Genomic DNA, 21,832 nt, shown 5'->3' on the forward strand with positions numbered 1-21,832 from the left:
TGATTATTTACAAGTCAAAAAATGAAACAGTCAAATGAATGAGTTCATTGTGTAACACCTAACGTTCCAGGGGCCAGGGCGCCGCTGCCTGTGGGTCTGGGTATTCCCACACCAGCTGCGATCAGAGCAGATAACCATTAGGTTCCTTCTGAAATACAAGGAGAGGATGGTCCCGTGGAATTATAATACTTACCCCTCCTGTGTTTGGAAATACTTTCTCCTTCATTTGCTTTAATTCTGCTCACAATAGCAAAGTGAAATCGCTCAGAATTATTAATTCCATTTAAAAGTTTAAAATTCAGGGGGCACCTGGCAGGCTCAGTCAGAAGAGCGTGTGACTCCTGATATCAGGGTCGTGGGTTCGAGCCCCATGTTGGATGAAGAGATTACAAAACATACATAAACTTTAAAGATGAAATTAAAAAATGGAGCGCCTGGGTGGCTCAGTCAGTCGAGCGCCCGATTCTTGGTTTCTGAGTTTTAACCCCATGTTGGGCTCTGCACTGACAGCCAGGATCCTGCTTGGGATTCTTCGTGTCTCTCTCTTTCTCTTGCTCTCTGCCCCTCCCCACACATGCTTACTCTGTCTCTCTCTTTGTCTCTTAAAAATAAATAAAATAAACACTTAAAGATAATATAAAAAGAAGTTTAAAATTCATAGCAAAGTTGTTATGTTCCCGATGTGGTACAGTCGGTTAGAAGCACAACCATTTGGAATGTATACGTTTTTAAGAACCATGTGTCTAACAGTATAGTTCCTTTTTATAAGTTTATTCATTTATTTAGTTAGTTTTAGTAATCTTTATGCCCCATGTGGGGCTCGAATTCACGCCCCTGAGATCAAGAATCGCACGCTCTTTCAGCTGAGCGAGGCAGGCGCCCCTAAGAGGATAGCTCTTAAAATCCATTTATCCCACCCACTACAGGAAGACCTTTCCCTGTGGTTCTGTGAGGCTCACGCTCCACTCTGAGATATTGAGGCGGAACAGTGTCTATCATCGCTCCATCCTGCGTCACTTCTGAATTCCCTGGTATGCGCCCACTGAGAAATTTTAGTTGGGGTGGTGATTCTTTCTGTAGAGCCAAGATTGTCTCGCAAAATGGAGCAGCCAACGAGGAACCGCAAATTTGGGATAGTTCCTTGATAGACTCAACTTTACCAGCCAATGTCAGCTGCATGTGTGATTATAACCTTAACCGGCTTCCAAAATATGAATGCTGTCAAGCAATATTTAAGAGGATAAAGGAACATCTGGCTTTAAGTGCACGTAGTATCAGTAACAGCACAGGCAAGTCATAAAACCCAGCATGGTAACTTTTGACTTACGTTATGGCGTTTGACGCTATCGCAGTTATAATGTATATTAAACACATTAGCCGAGCAGAGATGGAGTTGTTCGTTCCTTCAGCAAATGCGTGCTGGATTCATAGTTGCCATGAGTACTGAGCCGGGCCCTGAGTCCGCACCACGAGGACACTCCTCGGGCTGCAAGGTGCTTACCAGGCTTTGGCACATCTGAGCCCTGCTCGCAAAGGGTCTTCTTGTGGAGAAAAGGAATGGGAGGTGGACACCTGGCTCTCCTACGTGTCCTGGAGGGCAGTCACTTGGAGCGGTGGCCGTTTGGGGCGGCAGGACCGGGGGCCGTCTCCCACCCGGCAGGAGGAGGACGCCACCGCTTGGAGCAGGTGCCTTATGCTAGTAAATTTCCCTCTTGGTTTTTGCCTTCAAGTCAGGGATTTCGGTTTCTTTCCCTCGAAAGCAACCTCAGTCTGTTTCTGAAGGGGTTCTTGGCTCTGCCACGGTCCTCACTGGTCCAGGGACCCAGTGAGTGGCAGACAACCGGCCCGGAACAGAGAACCGCAGCGCTGCGGAAAGAAGGTGGGCCGCCTGCAGGGGCCACCAAGAGTGTTTTAAACCGAGGACGGACAGAATCAAATACGTCTTTAGAGATCGCCTGGCCTCAGTGAAGAGAATTAAGAGGTCAAATCCTGCTGCACCTGAAGAGCAAAACCCTGAGCATCTCCCCTCTGGGCAGAAGCAGGGAGGTGTCCGAAGCAGGCAGGGGAGCACAGGGGGGTAGGAGCATTGTCGTGGAGGGGAGAGGCTCACCCGAAGGCCGAAGCGGCCAAGGGGTCAGATCCTACAGCATGTCACCAGATCCAGCCACAGGCTGCCGCAGGGACCTCGGGACAGAGCTTCCGAGGAACGCCGGGGGCAGCAGGCCGACCGCCTCGGCCGGGACAGGTGGGGGTGAGCCTAGCCTGCCGTCAGTCCCACCTGCACGGGCCTTGGGGTTGAGGCAGAGGTCTTTGCATCATTGCCGTTTGTTTGAAGGTGGGAGCAATGTGAGTGTGTGTAACACAGATGCAAAGGTATCTGAAGAAATGCAGACAGGTCTGGAGAACGAGGCACACGCAGCGGCCGCCAAGTCTCAGGCTCTTTCTACTCCTGGCTGGTGCAGCCACCTGACTGACTACAACCTACAAAGAGGTTAATGCTCAGGGTGCCGGTCAGCCCGTGCACGTGTAAGCCAGGCTCCCGGCCTCTGAGCAGGAGTTTTACCCGACCTTTTGTTGGAAGGCCTCTGCTAAGCACCCTGGATGTCGGAAATCACTGGCCTTTGCTTGGTTGTTGGGACCCATCCTATTCTCCGGGCCCAAGACCCATCCTGATGCCCCTTCTAGATGTCGGCTCTCACTTCACATCTGCTGCCTCACTTACAAAATCCCCTCCAAATGTGCAATTAGAACTTTATGTTTTCCTCGCATCAAGTTTGGACGACCTCAGGGCCTGGAATTCTTTTGAAACCCAGACTAAAGAAAACTGGAAGTAAAATATAAATTAAAAAAAAGAAGAAGAAGACCAGGGATAGAGCAAAGAAGCCAGAAGAAATCACTGCGTTTTAATAAGTGTTGGTCATAAGATGTGTAGCGGTAACTACATCCCAAGACCGAAGGAGCTAGAAGGAAGCATGGGAGGTTTTGTTTGTGCCGGGTGGAAAAAAGAATACTGGATATTGACAGAAAGAAAGGTTCGATATGTGTGCTCAAAATTTACGAGTAAAAGCTAAGAAAAGAAATCAGAAAGAGAAAAATGTGTTTAAAAAAATACTAATAAAAATAAATAAAACGTAACCATAGAAACAACAGACAAAATAGAAGTCACGATGAGAAGAGATAAAAGGATATTCCGAACTGATAAAAGTTACAAGAAGATTAGTCATGGACATATATGTACCTAACAACGTAGCTTCCAAACATATAAAGCAAGCGCTAATAAATATGAGGAAAATAGACAAATCATCAGGTCTAGTAAGGGATTTAACATACCTCTAACAGAAATCATGGGTTTAAGTAAATGTAGTCAGGACTAACACAGTCAGTACAGTTGAGCTAACAAAATATGGAAGACTGTAGAAGACAGAACAGAGCCTTTTCTGGAGACAGTCCTTGTGAAAGGAAAACAAAAACACAAATGAACAAAAGCTACAAAGTGCAGAAATATAAAGGCATTATTCTGAACCACAGTGCAAACAATTAGCAATTTACAATACAGAGACAGTCAACCACCTACTGGAAAAAATAATAACAACAAACGGAGTAAAAATGGAAAATATCTTAAATTTTAAAAGATCTTTTGTAAGTACAAATTTCAGACTTTAAGAGAAAAACAAACCAGAAGTTACTGTTTAGATAAAAGAGAAATGTGGTATCTACCTATCAAATATGTGGGATCTTGTCGAAGTATGATGCAGCTGACAGAGAAGGAATCTTAAGTAGGAATACATTTATTATAAGATGCACGAACCAAGGTTTCAACACAGAAAACTACCAAAAATAAAAGTGAAATGAAATCAATCCAAAGAAGGTAGAAGAAAGGAAACAGTAAACGTCAAACGCAATCCATGAAATAGATAAAAAATAATCATCAATAATTGAGTTGAATAGTAAAACTAAAAAAAAAAAAAATCATCAGATAAACTTTTTCAGTTCTAATCAAGAGACAGAAAGGGAATATACAAAATCAACAGTTAGAAATAAATTAGAAATAAATGAAAGTATATTTTTATTACAAAGGAATAATGTGTTTATATCAATACATTTAGCAATCCAAAAGAAATATTTTTCCTAAATATTTTTAAGGGTATAAATTGCCAAAATTGGCTTGAAGAATAAGTCGTTACCTTAAATATACAAATAATTGCAGAAAAGTCTGAAAAGAGATCTAGATCTTTGATTTAAAATGACACTAGATTAGATGGTTTTATGGAGTTGTGTCATTTAAAAAATGTCTTACTTTTTAATTATAGAAGTAAAACTTAGTTTAAATAAAATAGTTGAACATATGTAAATACATACAATAAAAAGAAAATCTTCTCACTGCCTCCTTTATGCAAATTTCAACCCCCAGCAATAACCTGTTGGCCACAGACCTTACTACAAACAGGTATATGTATGCGTATGTGTGAGGTTTACAAAAAGGAGATCTTAAAACACATATTGGTCTACAGCTTGCTTTTTCCCTTCCGCTTGGTGTCATGACATCATTCCATATAAAAAATATAACAGAGGCGCAGGATTCAATTATACGGATGTACCATTATATGTTGCAGAATATTTAGAGTCAGCTTTTCCCTTGCTTCAAAGAAATAAACATTTCTAGACAATATTTTAACAACCTGAAGAGACACCTTTCACGGAGACGTTGGGGGAGAAGTCTTAAAAAAAAATATATATATATATATATATATATATATACATATATATATATATAATTTATTGTCAAATTGGTTTCCATACAACACCCAGGGCTCACCCCAATAAGTGCCCTCTTTAGTGCCCATCACCCACTTTTCCCTCTCCCCCACCCCCATCAACCCTCAGTTTGTTCTCAGTATTTAAGAGTCTCTTAAGGTTTGCCTCCCTCCCTCTCTGTAACTGTTTCCCCCTTCGCTTCCGCCATGGTCTTCTGTTAAGTTTCCCAGGATCCACATATGAGTGAAAACATATGGTATCTGTCTTTCTCTGCCTGACTTATTTCGCTTAGCATAACACTCTCCGGTTCCATCCACATTGCTGCAAATGGCCAGATCTCATTCTTTCTCATTGCCAAGTAGTATTCCATTGTATATATAAACCACATCTTCTTGATCCATTTGTCAGTTGAAGGACATTTGGGCTCTTCCCGTGATTTGGCTATTGTTGAGAGTGCTGCTATAAACGTTGGGGTACGAGTGCCCCTATGCTCAGCACTCCTGTATCCCCTGGGTCAATTCCTAGCAGTGCTACTGCTGGGTCATAGGGTAGATCTATTTTTAATTTTTTGAGGAACCTCCACACTGTTTTCTAGAGCGGCTGCACCAGTTTGCATTCCCACCAACGGTGCAGGAGGGTTCTCGCTGGGGGAGAAGTCTTCAAATGAAACAAGAGAACACAGTACGTGTGGGTGTGACGGCATCGCAGAGGACATTGTCAGTTCCAGAGTGATGGAATAATAACGAAAGCTGAGTTTTGAAGTATAAACTTTCCAGGTCGACCTTTTAAAAAAATATGTGAATATTAAAACAAACAAACAAACAAACAAACACACAAACAATTTTGTCCGTAGTAAGGACTGCCAACTGTCAGGGACAGTCGTCAGGACAGACCCGCACTTCCTGTGGAGGGGAACTGGCCAGGCTCTCCCATCAGCTGTGGGCGGCGTTTGTCTAATCCTGGGTGTCCCAGTTTCCCCCACGTAAGTCACTGAAGTGACAATACTTACAACTGCGAATCCAGCTCGTGACCAGCTTGATCCCTTGATGAGGCTGTAGGCAAACTGAAGAAGAAAAGGAGGCAGTTTCCGGGAAGGAGACACTGTGGAGAAGAAAGACAGCAAACGTGGAAAGTCAGAATGAATCTAAGCTCTCCCTGCTTCAACTGCAAGGATCTGTCAGTCCGTCCGTGGGGGGCCGTAAGTAGCACACTCACAGGTTCTAGAAAAGCAAAGGTTCAGACCAGCAAAGAGACGGGTTAATTGGTGTCAGGTTTCTTACACTGTTTTTCCAACGCCCCAGATTTACCACGAGGGGTGAAAAGACTGACGACTGCGGTACGGCTCCTGCTTCAGACCCACATTCTCTTCCTTTGACATTTTATGAGAATCATCTAGAAGTCTGCTTCCTTGCCTCATATTTAAAATGACAGGGTCTTTCCAACAAGTGCGGTGGGACAACTGGATGTGCACATTCAAAAGAATGAAGTTAGGGGCGCCTGGGTGGCTCAGTCGGTTGAGCATCCGGCTTCGGCTCAGGTCATGATCTCAACGGTTTGTGAGTTCGAGCCCCGTGTCGGGCTCTGTGCTGACAGCTCAGAGCCTGGAGCCTGCTTCGGATTCTGTGCCTCCCTCTCTCCCTGCCCCTCCCCTGCTTACGCTCTGTCTCTGTCTCAAAAATAAAATAAACATTAAAAAAAAAAATTTAAAAAAAAAGAATGAAGTTGGACCCCTTCCTCTCAACATGCCCCAAATTAACTCAAGATGGATCATAGACCCAAATGTACATGCTAACGCTATAAACACTCTGAGAAGGAAATAAGTGGTAAATCGTCATGAATTTGGGTAGGCAGAGCCTTCTTAGATATGACACTGAAAGCAGCAAAGAACACAGATAAATTGGGCCCATTCAAAATGAAAAGCTTTCACGGCTTCAAAGGACATTCTCAAGAAAGTGAAAAGAGCTCCAGAATGTGGGAGAAGATATTTGCAAATCACGCGTCATATCCGATAAGGGACCTGGAATCTGGTAGATACAAAGGATTCTAACAACTCAATAATTTAAAAATAAGTAACCCAATTTAATAACTGGCCCAATTGAGGAGGGCACTTGTTGGGAGGAGCGTTGGGTGCTGTATATAGGCGATGAAACACAGGAGTCTACTCCTGTAACCAAGAGCACACTGTATACTCTGTATGTTAGCCAGCTTGACAATAAATTACATTAAAAATAAACGGGCCCCAGGGGCGCCTGGATGGCTCAGTTGGTTAAGCATCCGACTTCAGCTCAGGTCATGATCTCACAGTTTGTGGGTTCGAGCCCCGCATCGGGCTCTGTGCTCCCAGCTTGGAGCCTGGAGCCTGCTTCAGATTCTGTGTCTCCCTCTCTCTCTGCCCCTCCCCTGCTCATTCTCTCTCTCTCTCTCTCAAAAATAAATAATAAAGATTAAAAAAAATTTTAAAAATAAAATAAAATAAACGGGCCCGGGATCTGACCAGGTATTTCTCCAAGAAGATGCTCAAATGACCGATAAGCACATGAAAAGATAATCAAGATCATGAGACATTAGGGAAATGCAAATCAAAACCATAGTGAGTTAGATACGGTGTCCCACGCACCAGGAAGGCCAGAATCAAAAGACAGATATTAACAAGTGTGGGCAAGGAGGTGGTGAGGTCCCCATGCACTGTTGTGGGGGGAGGGGGGTAAAACCACGCAGCACTTCGGGGAAATGGGGAGTTCCTCAGAAGGTAGAACTGAGTGATCACGTGACCCAGCCCTCCCATTCCTACATACGTAATCAAGAGAAATGAAAAAATACATCCATGCGGAAACTTACACGTGAATGTTTCATAGCAGCGTTATGCGTAACAGCCCAACAGGGAGTGGAAAGAACCAAGTGGAAAAGCCCGCCGAGGGATACCCAAAACATGGTTCACGCACACAATGGAGCACTGTTCAGCCATAAACAAGGGTGAAGGACTCTTACAGGCACAACGTGGATGAGCGTCAGAGAGCAGTGAAGGGGGCCAGGCACAAAAGACCGCAGACCGTGTGACTCTGTTGACGTGACGTGTCCAGAATAGTAGAATCCACAGACAGAAAGTAGACGAGGGGCTGCCAGGGGTGGGGGTTGTGGGAGGGACTGGGGGGGACCGATGGTTGCGTACGGGGTAATGAAGATGCTCTCGTCCTACATCGATGGGGATGATGGTCGCACGATACCGTGTATGTGCTAAAAGCCATAGTACAGTTTCAATACATGAGTTGTATGGTATGTGAATTATATTTCAGTAAGTCTATTATTTTTTTAAAAAATGACAGGGTCATTACCAATGGTCTTCTCTGTTATGCACAAAAAGGAGATTTAATGGCCTAGAAGGTAACACATCTTCCTAGGTATCGTACTATACTACAAATTATTTTTTCTCAAGTGTTCCCAACTTCCCTGGTCTTCCGGTCATTTAGAGAAGGGTCGATGTCACAGCTGTGATGAGTGATACCCTGGCATCTGGAGGAGAGACATGGAAAGAATGGCTTCGTGCCCTGATTCTGCTATGTCTAAGTGTGTGACCTTTGGCAAGTCACTTAACTTCTCTGGGCTTTAGACAGCTCATCTGAAAAATGAGAGGCCAGAACTAAATAAATCCTCCTATGTTAGAGTTTTATGATTCAGATTTAAAATGGCATTTGTAAATATAAGCATAATCATGAAAGCAAAATGTATTTACTTAGTTTTTATTTTTTTATTTAAAAAAATTTTTTTAATGTTCATTTATCTTGGAGAGAGAGAGAGAGACAGAGCACAAGTGGGGGAGGAGTACAGAGAGAGGGAGACACAGAATCTGAAACAGGCTCCAGGCTCTGAGCTGTAAGCACAGAGCCCGACACGGGGCTCAAACTCACAAACCGTTGAGATCATGACCTGAGCCGAAGCCGGATGCTCAACCGACTGAGCCACCCAGGTGGCTCTGTATTTACTTACTTTTTAAATATGCAACAACGTGAATCCCGGCTGACTTGTAGGGTGGGTGATTGGTGTTTTCCTCGTGTATGCTTCTCAATTCTTTACATGAGCATATTTAATATCCTGGAAGAAAATATTTTTTGAAAAAGCTTTGGATTGCACTGGTTAAAATGTGATAACTTGATTGAAATACAAGTCTGTTAAATCCATAAATACAGATGCAAGAAAGACATTTGTAATTTTCCAGGGACGAGTGGAGATATTTGAAACCCCTTGGTGTTTTTTAAGACGGAATTCTCCTCTACAGAATTAAGTTCTCTTTGTTTAAATGTGTTCTTGGTTTTCAAATTGAATAGAGTCCCTGGCACATACCTGTGGTTCTCATGATGTATGTGCATGTGCTAACTTCATTTACAGACAGCAGGGAGAGACGGGGCCTCTAATGCATCTTTCCCAATAAAAGGGCGTAGTCAGAAAAATACTTAGTCTGATAGTTTCGTATATGAAACTCGGTCACTTACCATAGGTCCGCACGAAGGACAAGACTAAAGCTGTGGTAAAATAATGTATAAGATACACGCAGTCATGTGCTTATGAAGGAAGTAATAAAACAGTGAAGACCGTTTAGTTCAGATTTCCAAACCAGGAAACTGTGATCTACATTAGGCAGAGAGCACGTTAATTCAATGGAAAGGGTTTTCTTTAACTGAACTATTTTTAGTGTGGACAGTCGAAATGATCTATCGCTTTGAGCTTGAAACACAAGTTGTGAGTTTTAAGAAGTAAAAGGCAACACAGTGGAAGGTACAGATATCGTCAAATACGGCAAGCGTCGCAGTGAATGTGGGGGGACATCACACACCTGCCCCCGTGTGCCTCCCTGTGTTTGCTCATTGAGCCTGGGAAACTGAGACGGAGGTCATAGTGGACCTCAGCACACCTTGAGCCATGGGACCACAAGCGGTTTTTCCTCGGGACACAAGCAGCTCCTCGCTACATGCAGGGGTCCCGGGTGAACGCTGCCCTTGCTTGGTAAGGTGCACAGCGACAGGCAGTCACTACCCTACCGATGCCTTTGTGTTTGCAAATTACTTGGGCAACTCGGAACACAAGAGAGATGGGATTAGGAAATGAAGAAATGCCCACGTGAGGTGGGGCCCCACGGTTTTGCCTGGCTTCTCCGTGGTCTTTGTTATTCAAATATCCTGTTGTGTAAGTACAAAGACAGGAAGTGAGTTCTACAAACCCTTACAACAGCAGCAGTCTTGGGTTTCAGATAAGTAGGTGTGCCTAGTGCTTCGGGAATTGATACATATTTAGGTTTTTTTGTTTGTTTTTTGAAAATGCTGAAAAGTACTACATTTTCTCTGGGCAAAACATCTTTGATATTTCAAAAAAAGCCCTGACATTACTGTGTAAATAGTCTCGTTAATAACCGCCTCTTGGGCCTGTCCCAGACTTTAATTGTTTAGCTTTGCGCTTTATTTGTGTCTCTCTCAAAACACTGCCGTGTGTCTTCGGAGGTGAGAGAGAGGTGGAGCCAGTGAGCAGCACAGAGTAGGCTGTGCGTTGTTTTTGGCCCCGGGGCTGCTGGTTTTCCTGGGGATCAGACCCCCTGGGCGTGTGTGCGGGGAGAGGGACCCCCTTGCTCTGTCACCCGCGGGGCTGGCTTTCTGCAGAAAGGGGGCTGCGGTGGGAGGGTTTCCTCTGCTGCTCAGGGCATGCTCCTTCCTCTCTCAGGCCCAGAAGCCCAAGAACCCCCATGTGAGCCTTATTCACTACTCTGTTCCCATTTCCGTGCACTGGTTGTATTTTGGATTGCAGAGTTTGGAAGTCTAAACATCTTCCCGCACTGAGGAATACGCAAGGATTTTGGTTCAGACTCCAAGTTAGGAAATACCTACGGAGTTTGTGTGTTCGTAAGAAAAACTGGATGAAATGCAATAAAATGGCGGGTTGTTTTTGGGGGGGTGGGTATGGCTGTTATTCATTTTATCGACACACAGTATTTTAAGTGAGCCTCCCAGGTCGTGGGATTGGGAAGCGGCCCTCCTGATTGTCCCGAATGAAACCTTGAACTGAGAATAGGGAGCGTGGGAGTTTGGGCTTTTCCAGTAGTTTCTGAGCTCTGGACTCCGGGATGGGGAATGAGTTCCCGGCTCGCCTTCGCCCCCTGCCTCCAGTGGGCCCAGAAGACCGCTTCCCCTTTCTGCTCCTCAAATAAGCCTCGGCCTGGCCTCCCTGCTCGGCTTTACCCTCGCGGCCAGCGGGCCGGTGAATGAGTGCCAGTCTCCTGCTTGGATACAGTGAATGTCCTTAAGCCTCAACAAAATGACTAACGCGTCTTTAAAGTTTCTCTTAGAAGGGTCACCACATTCTGAGGAAGTTCAAAGAATATAAAATCGAACGTTCGGGGAGGAAATCGGCTACATTTTGCTCTGGTGTTTTCAGGCTGGCGATGGGCATTTAGCGCATTAATTACGCAAGACCCGCTACATTTTAAAAGTCATTTGAAGATTTGGGGAAGAGATCCAAAGGTACTATTTCAAAACACCATCAGTGCAAGATTCTCGTGGCTGCTTCAGCTTTATTTTCCTTGTACTGTGTTGTTGTTGTTGTTGTCGTTGTTACAGTGTGTGAAAGTTGTTATGTTGAAAGCCATGTGCACATTTATGAACAAATCATTTTAAATAGCTGTTTGCACAAAACTTGAACTTAATAAGCTTAGGGAGAGGGAGCACCGCCCGCCCCTTTCAAGTGGCATTAGGGAAGCCCAGCTTTAAAAGCTTAATAATCAGGCACATATAACGCTCGGTAGGCAGTCTTGTTAGAAACTCCAATTTGGTCCAAAGACAGCTTTTTTAATGTGTTTGATTTGTGATTTCTCAGAAACTGGTAAATGGTTATGGTCACATTGGTTTGTACCGGAATCGCTTGAAAACAGCCTTTGGCTGGCCGTTTTAGGCACCTGAGGGTCTGGGGTTTCTCAAACATTAAAAAAAACAAACCGATGGTCGTTGGGCCCCTGGAAGCCTTATCTTTATTTTATTTCAAGAACGTTGAACTGCAGACGCACATCGCAGCACTGTAATAAGTGTATACTTATCTGTGTACGATATTGTATTTACATGTTTTATTAGATTTTAATAACGTGATCTTCCCGCTGTGATTCTGTGGTGGTTACGGTTTGTTCTTGGAGTCGTACCCTTTGCTTACGTGTGACAACAAATTGATCCTTTAAGTATTATTTAATGGCCTTCGGGTTTGATGCAGAATCTATTCACGCTCATTCCACGGACTTTGCAACAGGACAGTCTATCCCTGGAACTGTCAGACTCCCCAGGAAATAATAGCTTCTGACATTTGCAGTGTTAAAATATAGGATTAATGATCAGCTTTTAATGTGCAAATTAAGTATTCAGTACAAGAGTCCTTGCCTTTCCTTTTCCCGGTTTTATTTAACCCAGATGCTCTGCTGAATTCAGAAGCATGGGTTTAGTCTCCACCTAACCCAGCTCGGGTCAATGAGCTGCTAACTAGATTTTGGGGGTAAAATGGGAAATTACAAGACAGACTCCTTGGAAAAGTGGCATATTTCTAGCTCCACTGAAATGCCGTCAAGACCTCAGAGAAGTTAATGATTAACTGTAAAAACCGCAAGGCCCAAATCTCAGTCCCTAAAGTACAAAAGCTGACACTGAGCTAAGCACTGCACGGCCTTCCTCGCCGTGGGGCCCCAGCCACCTGACGTGGGAGCGGAGGGCAAGTCCACGGCTTCCGTGTTCTGTAAGAAACGGTTCTCTCCCCTTGTCCTGGGTCAAAGTGGAAAAGAGGCTTTCTCTCCCCTGAAAACCTCGGCATTGTCGCTGGCTTTCCTTAAGCCTTAATAACATTCTTCTTCGTCAGCCGATCCTAACAATTCCATAGAGTGTTCACTCATGGTTACCTATTAAAAGACGAGTTATATGCACTAAATTATATGGTTAAAAACTATCACCTATTTTTGTAAGTGGGAAAAACCATTTTAGACTAGAACGCTAAAAGGAGCTGTGTGTCTGTTGTCTCCGCCACAAGAGGCGACATTTATTTTGCGAAGGGTACTTGCATGGCAGTGACGTTTCACTGCTGATACCTCTGCTAAACGAAGTCCCTTTCTTTCTTGAAGAAAAGATTATTTGCCGTTTTCAAACCATCTCCTTCTGCCTTTCGGTGGGCTCTTCGTTTCTTTAGCTGATCTTTTAGAAAGTTTATTTATTTTTGAGACACAGAGAGAGAGAGAGAGAGAGCGTGAGTGGGGGAGGGGCAAAGAGAGGGAGAGAGGGAAAGAGAGAGCACGTGAGCAGGGTGGGGGGTGGGGGAGGGTCAGAGAGAGAGAGGGAGACACAACATCCGAAACAGGCCCCAGGCTCCGAGCTGTCAGCACAGAGCCCGGATGCGGGGCTCGAACTCGCGAACTGTGAGATCGTGACCTGAGCTGAAGTCGGAGGCTTAACCGACTGAGCCCCCAGGCGCCCCTTAGCTGATTTATTTGTTATCATGTGCACCAGCGACTGGCAAGGCTTTCTCTGTCATCGCTGCGTTGTTTGAAATGACGTGTGTGGCCTGGTAACGTGGATTCACGGGGCACTCCCACGTTCCACACCAAGGACAGTGGCGCCCAGGAGCCTTTCCCGGCCACACGCAGTAGCTCACCCCACATTTGCCGCCAGCAGAGTCTTGGGGTCACTCTTTAAATCAAGGTCTCCGGGCGAACCGGAGAAGTACAGTTCCAGGACCGGGAGCTTCGGTCATAACAAAGTGCCCCTAAATGGCTCCCAGGCTCCCTCTTCGTTACCTCAGTAACAACACCAATTTAAATGGACACAACTGATTTCTAAGAATTCCAAGCAATATATTGTTGATGGCCTTTGAGACACATAAGCCGTAGATAAGCTAATCTTAACCGATTCTCTTTCCGGGACATTTGGATATGCGGCCGCGAGAGGCAGAGGTTTACAGAGCATGGTTTTAAATTAGCACGGCATTCACTGACACTGGATTATTAACACTAATACACATGTGCACCTTGAACAAGGCCCTTGATCTTAACCAGCGAAAACCCGAGCCCGTTCCTGAACAGAGACTAAACTCTGTTTGTAATGAACATTCAGCCAGAGTCCCATGTGTGCTGGTTAATGGGGCAGGGAGTTTGGGGGCAAGTGGGTTCAGCAAAGGGGCTGGTGAATCCCATGGCGTATTAAAGGCCGCCTTTCTTTTCAGTGTTGCGAGACCGACGGCCTTTCGTGTTGAATCAAGACGCTTTCCACTCACAGAAGTGCTTCTGACCTAAGTGGAAATTGAATTCAGGCCCAGCAGCAGGTAAGAGTGCCTGGTCCGGGGCGTGGGGAGTCTTAGGGGGTTCTTTCTCCAGGGGTTTTGAAAGCAAAGTTGCCCTTCGGAGAGCACGACGCGGTGAACGCTGATGTGACAGACCGAGCCCGGGAGGCCACATCACAAACACACGCCGGCCAGAAATCCTTATTAATGTCACTGAGATCACTTCAAATTTATGGTATCGACAGCGATGCGAATAATGATCGCACAAGGGCCGTAATGACAGGACCCGGCAAAGAGGGTCTGTTTTCTTCATCTGGATTTTTATTTTCTGTAATACGTGAGAAAACCGAATCGAGGGATGGGCTTTCGTGGTTGCCAGGAAACAGGTGTTTACGTTGTGAAGATAAGTGTTTGTCAAATATCAGTCATTTCAACCACCCTTTGGGCATCTTCCGCTCCGCAGAGGTGCCCGCTGATAATGGCCGGCACTGGTATTATGATCTGCCAGCAACATCACCCAGAGAAGTTTCTGGCGAGGGTTCCTTTCTGTCGCATATAGATGTCCAGGCCTCTGTCAACTCTGCACCAGCCAAAGCCCTGAAACGATTTGGGGGAAGTCAATATTCCAAGAAAGGCTTTTCCTCAGAAGAAAACCCGGTTTCACACCTGGGTTGAGGATCTCTGTCAGGACGAGCCCTCTCGGTCTTTCCACCGAGAGGGAGACGCTTGCCAGAAAAAGCGAATTAACTGTGTTAAGCTTCGAAAAGGAAAATTAAGCTGGCTTTAGCATTTTTTCAACCTGTTTTCTGTTACCTGGTAACACCTTTTAAGGGAAGTTAAAAACACTGTAGTTCTTCAAAACCTAAGTGGAAAATTGGGGTAGAAACTATCTTCAGCCATGGAACAACTGCTGTCTCAGAAAGTCTCTAACGCCCATAATTCTATTGAATAAATGCCAAGAAACACCCAGCAATTGTCAAGATTAACTGGTAAATCAATCCCGTTTTGAAAAATCACTGAAACGCCTGATGCCAGGCATCTGACCCTCTCCTACCCAATGTGTTGCTGATGTGGGGTTGTCCACACGGCCTTGGGGTCCCCAAACCTTAAGTCAAATAGGACTACAAGCTGATTAGCGCCCAGCAGGATGCACACCAGTGACAGGAAAGTGACAATCTGCACAGAATTCACTTACGCTTCGCAAGAACAGAGACTGAGAGGCGTGCCCTGACCACTGGGCAGGAAAGACAGGGATCATGTCCCCACTAGCCTCAGATGTCAACTACGATCAGCTTCTAGTTTCCAAAGTAACAAAATAAATGATTAATTAACACTTAGACGTCACCATGTACTTTTCGCATTTAGAAATCTGCGTAGCTGGCCGATCCGAAACACCGTTAAGGACATCTTTCAATGGCAATGTCCAGGTACCGCCTTCTCAAATATTTATCGTCTTCCAAGCTTTTCATGTCCCTTAGAGACTGGTCAGCGGTCCTTTAACCAGCATCAAATACATCATGAGAAAAGAAACAAAAACAAAAGACACAAATGAGACCGAGAAAAGCAGAACTTAGAAGCTGTCTGTCTGTCTGATTCTCGGACGGTTGCCTAGACGGTTTTATTATTTTAGAAACCACACGAAAGAACTGTGTATTAGTTAACTTATTCATTCTGGAGAGAAACGGCCCCAGCCAGTGGCTGTCTCACGGCGTCAGGGAAGGCCGGGTCATCATTCCCCCGCACAGGACGGCGGGGAGCAGGCTGTCCGCGCAGAGCCAGGGGCTTCTCCTGGGGTCCTCACTGGTGGGTTCTCGGTGCCTCTCTCGGCTGCTTTATTCACCAAGAAGAGCGCGATGTGGGGTCGAGGCAGTGACGTTGTCCCAGTAGGAGCACGAAACCTTCCACATTTCCACCGCCCAGAGCTCCGCGTGGGCTGGCTCGGAGCCGAAAGCCGAGTGGCCCCGCAGGGTGACGTGTCTGCGGAGGGACAGCGCGCCTGCTCCCGGAGTGCGTGCGTGCACCTGCAGCCTCACTGCGGGCAGCGACGGGGAGCCCTGCCCCGCCCGGCACCCTGGCACCAGGATCGTGTGTTCGGCTGGAGTCCTAGCTTTACCTAGCCGGACTTTCCCCGGGCCCGGCTGCCCGCTGCATCACCATAGCAATGGACAAACACGGTGAGAGTCGCAGGGCCCCGAAGCTGCGGAAACCCTGCCCTCCTGGCCGCCCCGCGGGAGGGGCCGGGCTAATTTCCATGCGGCGTTTGGGGATGTTGGGATTCAGAGATCAAAGAAGGTCAAAAGGGGGCCGTTGGAATGGCAGATATTTATTGTGTTTAATATAAATACAAACGTGTCCAAGAAGAGAGACCGAAACCTTAACAGGCCTGTGGATGGCGTTTGGTAAATAGAAAAGAACACATCTTGAAAGCAGGCGGCTGGTGAAATTGACTGGCACTGCAGAAGCTGTCGTGATTTAAACTGGGACAAATTAAGACAGCAACAATCTTCACCGACATCGAACATACAAATTAGTTGAAAACCTTGAGGAAGACGTCTAGCTGCACTTTAGAAACGCTTTGGGAAACCTTCTGGCCACAAATGCAAACACAGCCCAGCGCACTTTAGAAATTTCTGGTCGCCCTCCTTAGCTGCGCTCGTATTATTAAGAGTGTTTGTTTCATACCATTAACTGTGCAGTCAAGTTGGAGCCCGTTAAACGGCATTAATTTGACAAATTGTGGGATGGGGGTGTGAGTGCCGGCTGGAGAAAGGGGCTTTGTGTTTCGGGGTCTCCATTAGTGAAACAATAAATAAGGCTATGGTAAAACTGATATGATGGGAAATGACTTCTATTCAGTTAACTCAATTATTAGTGCTAATTGGGGCCAGGTGAAGCATGGATAATTGAAATTCACAGATAATCCAAAAACCTCTATTTAACCAATAACTTCAAACTTCTTCCCCATCAAACCAATTACCAGAGGAGCTAACAAATAGAAAAAATGGATTAAATTGAATTTTGCCTCCCCAAAGATTACCACTATGATGTCTTTCTATTGATTAATCCACAACAAGAGCCAAGGGTTGACTGCATTCAAGAGACTAAATTACAGACAGTCCCCAACAACTGAAAAGGAAAAGGCTACGTCCCAAAGTTGATGACTCCACTACCTGAAGCTCAGAATGCTTTTTCGCAGAGCACCATATTCCTCAGGGGCTCTGAGGCAGCCCCGAGGGGCCAACTGGTGACCTAGTGACACTGGAAATATATTTAGCATCCTAACTCCTTTAATGAATCCCCTCTGAATCCTAAAGCCTTATCCTCCAGCCCCTAAATCTCTCTGAGCCCTAAATCTAAGGGTTTTTTTTAGTTGAGGTAAATTCACATAAGGTTAACCATTGTGAGTTGAGTGTGCACGTCAGTGACATCTAGAACATTCACGAGGCTGTGCGACCACCCGCCTCTATCAACTGTCTCAACATTTTCATCGCCCCCGAGAGAAACCCCTTTGGGACCCTCAGCAGCCACTGCCCGTTGTCCCCTCCCCCCAGCCCCTGGCGACCGCAGATCGACTCACTGGAGCTATGGGTTCCCCTGTTCTGGACATTCCATGTCAACGGAATCATGCAACATGTGGTCTTTCGTGTCTGGCTTCTTTCACTGACATAATCTATTTAAGGTTCATCCGTGTGATCGCATGTGTGAGGACGGCCTTCCCTTTTATTGCCAAATGACTCTCCGTGGTCTGGACGGACCACACGTTCTTGACTCACCTGTCAGCTGATGGACGCTTGGGTTGTCTCCATCTCGCGGCCACGTGCAACCGTCACCCCTAAGGTTGCACCCTGACATGCCCTGCCCTCGGAGGAAATGGGAAGTGGAGGGGGAAGGGTGGACAGGAGCTTGGGAAGCAGGGGGGGCCCCGGTGGCGGAGCGTGGGGAGGCTCCTCCCGTGCGCCGGGCCGCGGCACTCCCAGGCGCTGGCACCTGGGGCGGGCGGCGTCCCTCCCACAGGGCTGCCGTCGGCAGGGACATTCCGCTAGAAGCATCGACAGTGAGGGATAATTCGAGACAGCGTCAACCATGGTGGAGAACACAGGGAGACATGGAACCCGTCAGAGAGGGGCACGAGGGAGGCCGGAGGAGGCCCGCTGGGGGCAGGTACCTCCTTCAGATTCGGGTGTCGCTGTTTCCCAAGACAGAGAGCAGAACTGGACTGACCCAGCGAGAAATCTGGCAAGTGTCGTTGGCCTGTTCTCCACTTTTCTGAAAACACAGGCGCCAGGAGAGGTTTCCATAGCAGCTTCCAAATTGGACACAAAACTTCACTCAGCAGGTAATTCTGTTCCCCCAGCACGTGACCTGGGTGTCCCCGTGCCCATCAAACCCACACCTCACGCAAAGTCCCCCTGCCTTAGAGCCCCACGCCTCCGCGCTGGGCCCACCCTCTGCCTCCCTCTGCACCCTGCATCCTTGCCAGGACGGGGGAGGCTGGCCGGCGGCCACAGCACATTCCAGAAGGCCAAATGCAAGGTCTTCCCTGGCTTCCGTGGTGTGCGCTTGGCATTTTTCAACGACTTCTGTTGGCCAATGTTCTTTATGGTAGAACAGGATGAGCTACATCATTTCTGGCTGTGCAATTTGACACCTGTCTGTATGTGTTTTATATATACAAGTGTGTCTAGAGAGAGCGACCTATATGTGCACATGTGTGTGCCCATACGCACAAACGTAATTTTGTGATGACGGTTATATTTATCCCTGTTTGCTTTACTTATTGCATAAACTTCATTATAAATTCAAAAAAGAAAATTGGTCCAAAATCCAATCACACCGGCACATTAACACTGAGTTTTTCATATTTCCTTTCTGTTGTTGTCACAGGACATTGATAGTTTTCCATTTCTCCTTTTCCACGTTCCGTCACTTTTCTTGGCGTTCTGCAGTTGGCGTCCTGCGACTTGGCGTCCTGTACCTTGTAAAAGGTACAGATGGCGGCCGCCATGCTTGCGGGCGCTGAAGGACCCGGTCAAGGTAAGGACGGCCCCTGCTGGGTCTGCTCAGTCCCAGCCAGGCTGCAGGAGGAGTCGGGGGGCAGCGAAGGGGTGCCCCCAGATGTGCGCCTGCCTTTCTCGTGCAGTGGGTCAAGTGCTGTAGATGCCAGGGGCCCCGGCTTCCTCATGACAGTGGCCAGGCCGGTGGGGGAGCCCCTGGTGTCCCCTCCATTTTCTTAGTGACACAGTGGGCAAGACCTGTCCCTCTGCCACTGCAGGGACGCCTGTGTTTCTCAAGTGCACAGGGCTGAGTTCCAACTCACTGCCTCCCGGAGCCTCCAGGGTCCCAGACCCCCTTCCGGTCTTACGCGCAGGTCGTCCCTGGTTCGCCCTCTGTCAGGACTGGGCAGGACAGTGCGGCGGGACACTTGGGACAAATAGTTAGCAGGCCGATCCTGGAGGGCCTGGCTCCTGCCCTCCTCAGTTACCTGCCTTGCCGTTGGCCCACGCGGACCCTGAGCCAACCGGCCCCTTTCTGAAGCCCAAACCAGGTCCTGGGAGCCGTGGACAAGTCTGTCCCCTGGACAGACTGCAGACCCAATCTCCGCTTCTGGGTGGCCCCAAACGGCCGTAGTCATCCTTTGTTTCTGCTTCTTCGCCCACCTCGCTGAATCTCCGTCAGTCTCCAGAGAAGTCTCCGTGCCTTCCCCAGTTCCACCATCCTGCCCAATGACACGTCTGCAGGTGACACGCTGGCACGTTGTTAACAGGAACAGAGTTGACACCAACTTTTACTCTCCTCTCTCCTCCTCCGAATCACCTGCCTTTCTCTCCCGGCCTTGAGGGGCGGTGCACCCCTCTACTGCTGAGGTCAGTCTGTCCTGGGTCCTTTTCACCATCATCGTCATCTATGGTCAGGTCATTTCCCACCCACTCAGTTTTTATTCTTCTCTTGGTCGACACGCGTGTCCACATTCTTCCAGCTGGAAAACCGGCCACAAGGACCGGGGAGGGTGTCCCAAAGCCCCTGAGCGCCTGGCGCCTCCTTACCCTGCGATCCGGCTTCGGAGACCACACTACCGCGTGAACCGTGTGGCGGACGGACGGCAGGTGCTAAGGAGGAGGTTCACGCAGGAAGTGTGCGTGGGTGCGCGGGACGCCCCTCAGAACACACGCGCGTGCACCCCGAAGATGACACCCAGGCCGCTGACCCAGGAGCAGCTTCTACTGCCTTCCTTGTCCCCTCGTCCGTTTCCCGTACTTTCCGCGAGCAACACGTGAACACACGGCGACTTTTAGCGAGCACTGAGCTAAGAGCTGTAGTGCGTTGGCTCATTTAACTTTTCCAGCTGCTCTGAGGATTGTCCCCTTAGGACCCCTGTTTTATAGACAAGGGAGCTGATGCTTTGAGCGCCCGAGAGGCCTCCGGAGCCGACCGGCCCCCCCAGTGCTCTCACACCTGTGGCTGTGAAGCGGGAGCGGGTCCCCATGGCCAGGGCTGGAGGGACGTACACCCGGAAGAATTGAAGGAGACGGGATGGGCGGCAGCAGAAGGTGGGCGAAGAGCCCTGAGCAGGGAGAGCCCTCACACGGACCCATCACTGGAAGTGGGCGGCGTCTAGGGGGCCTTCGTAAGCTTGCGGGGCAGGTCCCTCCAGGCGAGGCGACTCTGGGAGGCGTCCTCAGCTGTAGGCTGTCACCACCCTGGAGGGGTGAGGGGTGAGGGGCTTCAGTTCCGAGGGGGATCTGGATGGCCCGCTGTGTGCCCACGACAAACACCCATGGACTCTCGAGGGCACATTCAAATCTCACTTCCCCCAGGGAGCGTTCCTCGATTACCCTGATCAGGATGGGCCCTAACAACCCCACAAAAATACCTTGTGCCCGCTGGGTGATTACCTTCTCCCTTCCCCCCGTTGGGCCCTGGTGATCTCCAATCTGTCTTCTCTCCTGGACATCGCCTACAAGAAGAACCACGGTACGTGTCCTTCTGTGCCTGGCCTCTTTCACTGGGCAGAGTTTGTCAAGGTTTGTTAGCATTGCATTTTTGGGTCTCCCCCCAAATTTATGTGTTGAACCCTTAACCCCCGGTGTGATGGTATGAGGAGGTGGGGCACTGGGAGGTGATTGGGTCATGAGGGGGATCGGTGCCCTCATAAACCACGGGGAGCCATGGGATTTCTGTCCGCCTGGGGAGCACACCGCGAGGAGGCATCATCTACAGGCCAGGAAGATGGTCTTCACCAGATCCGGGCTCTGCCGGCACGTCCCTATCAGACTTCCAGCCCCCAGAACTGTGACAGATACGTGTCTGTTTGTTCAAGCTGCCGTGCCTGGGATACTGTGCTAGGGACGCCTGAGTAGATTAAGCAGGTACATCCCGGGAAGCGGTTCGGGACCTGGGAGCAGCTACAGATGCACAGCTACCTTCAGTAGCAAGAGTGATGGTTATCGTATAAAATTCACCATCCAGGAGCACCTGGGTGGCTCCCTCAGTTGAGCGTCCAACTCTTGGTTTTGGCTCAGGCTAGGATCTCGCGGTCCGTGGGTTCGAGCCCCGCGTCGGGCTCTGTGCCGACAGCTCAGAGCCTGGAGCCTGCTTCGGATTCTGTGCCTCCCTCTCTCTCTGTCCCTCCCCCACTCACACTCTGTCTCTCTCTCTCTCTCTCTCTCTCTCTCTCTCAAAAATAAATAAACATTAAAAAAATAAAACAAAATTCTTAATCTGTACCTCGGCCATCAAAAGGACAAAGCCCAGATGATACGCTGCATGAAATAATCACCACCCTTGTTGCTGAAGA

General features: G+C 47.8%; 1 long non-coding RNA gene across 1 annotated transcript; it reads left to right on the plus strand.

Annotated features, from left to right (window-relative positions):
- The first annotated feature begins 8,651 nt into the window (after positions 1-8,651).
- On the plus strand, positions 8,652-18,985 carry LOC109251765 (uncharacterized). Its single transcript, XR_002073692.2, has 3 exons — positions 8,652-11,258; positions 13,981-18,373; positions 18,922-18,985. It is a non-coding gene; the product is annotated as an uncharacterized LOC109251765 (long non-coding RNA).
- The last annotated feature ends 2,847 nt before the right edge of the window (positions 18,986-21,832 follow it).

This window comes from Panthera pardus, unplaced genomic scaffold (genome assembly GCF_024362965.1).
Source record: "Panthera pardus isolate Hobbes unplaced genomic scaffold, ASM2436296v1 HiC_scaffold_15, whole genome shotgun sequence".
Lineage (NCBI taxonomy): Eukaryota > Metazoa > Chordata > Mammalia > Carnivora > Felidae > Panthera > Panthera pardus.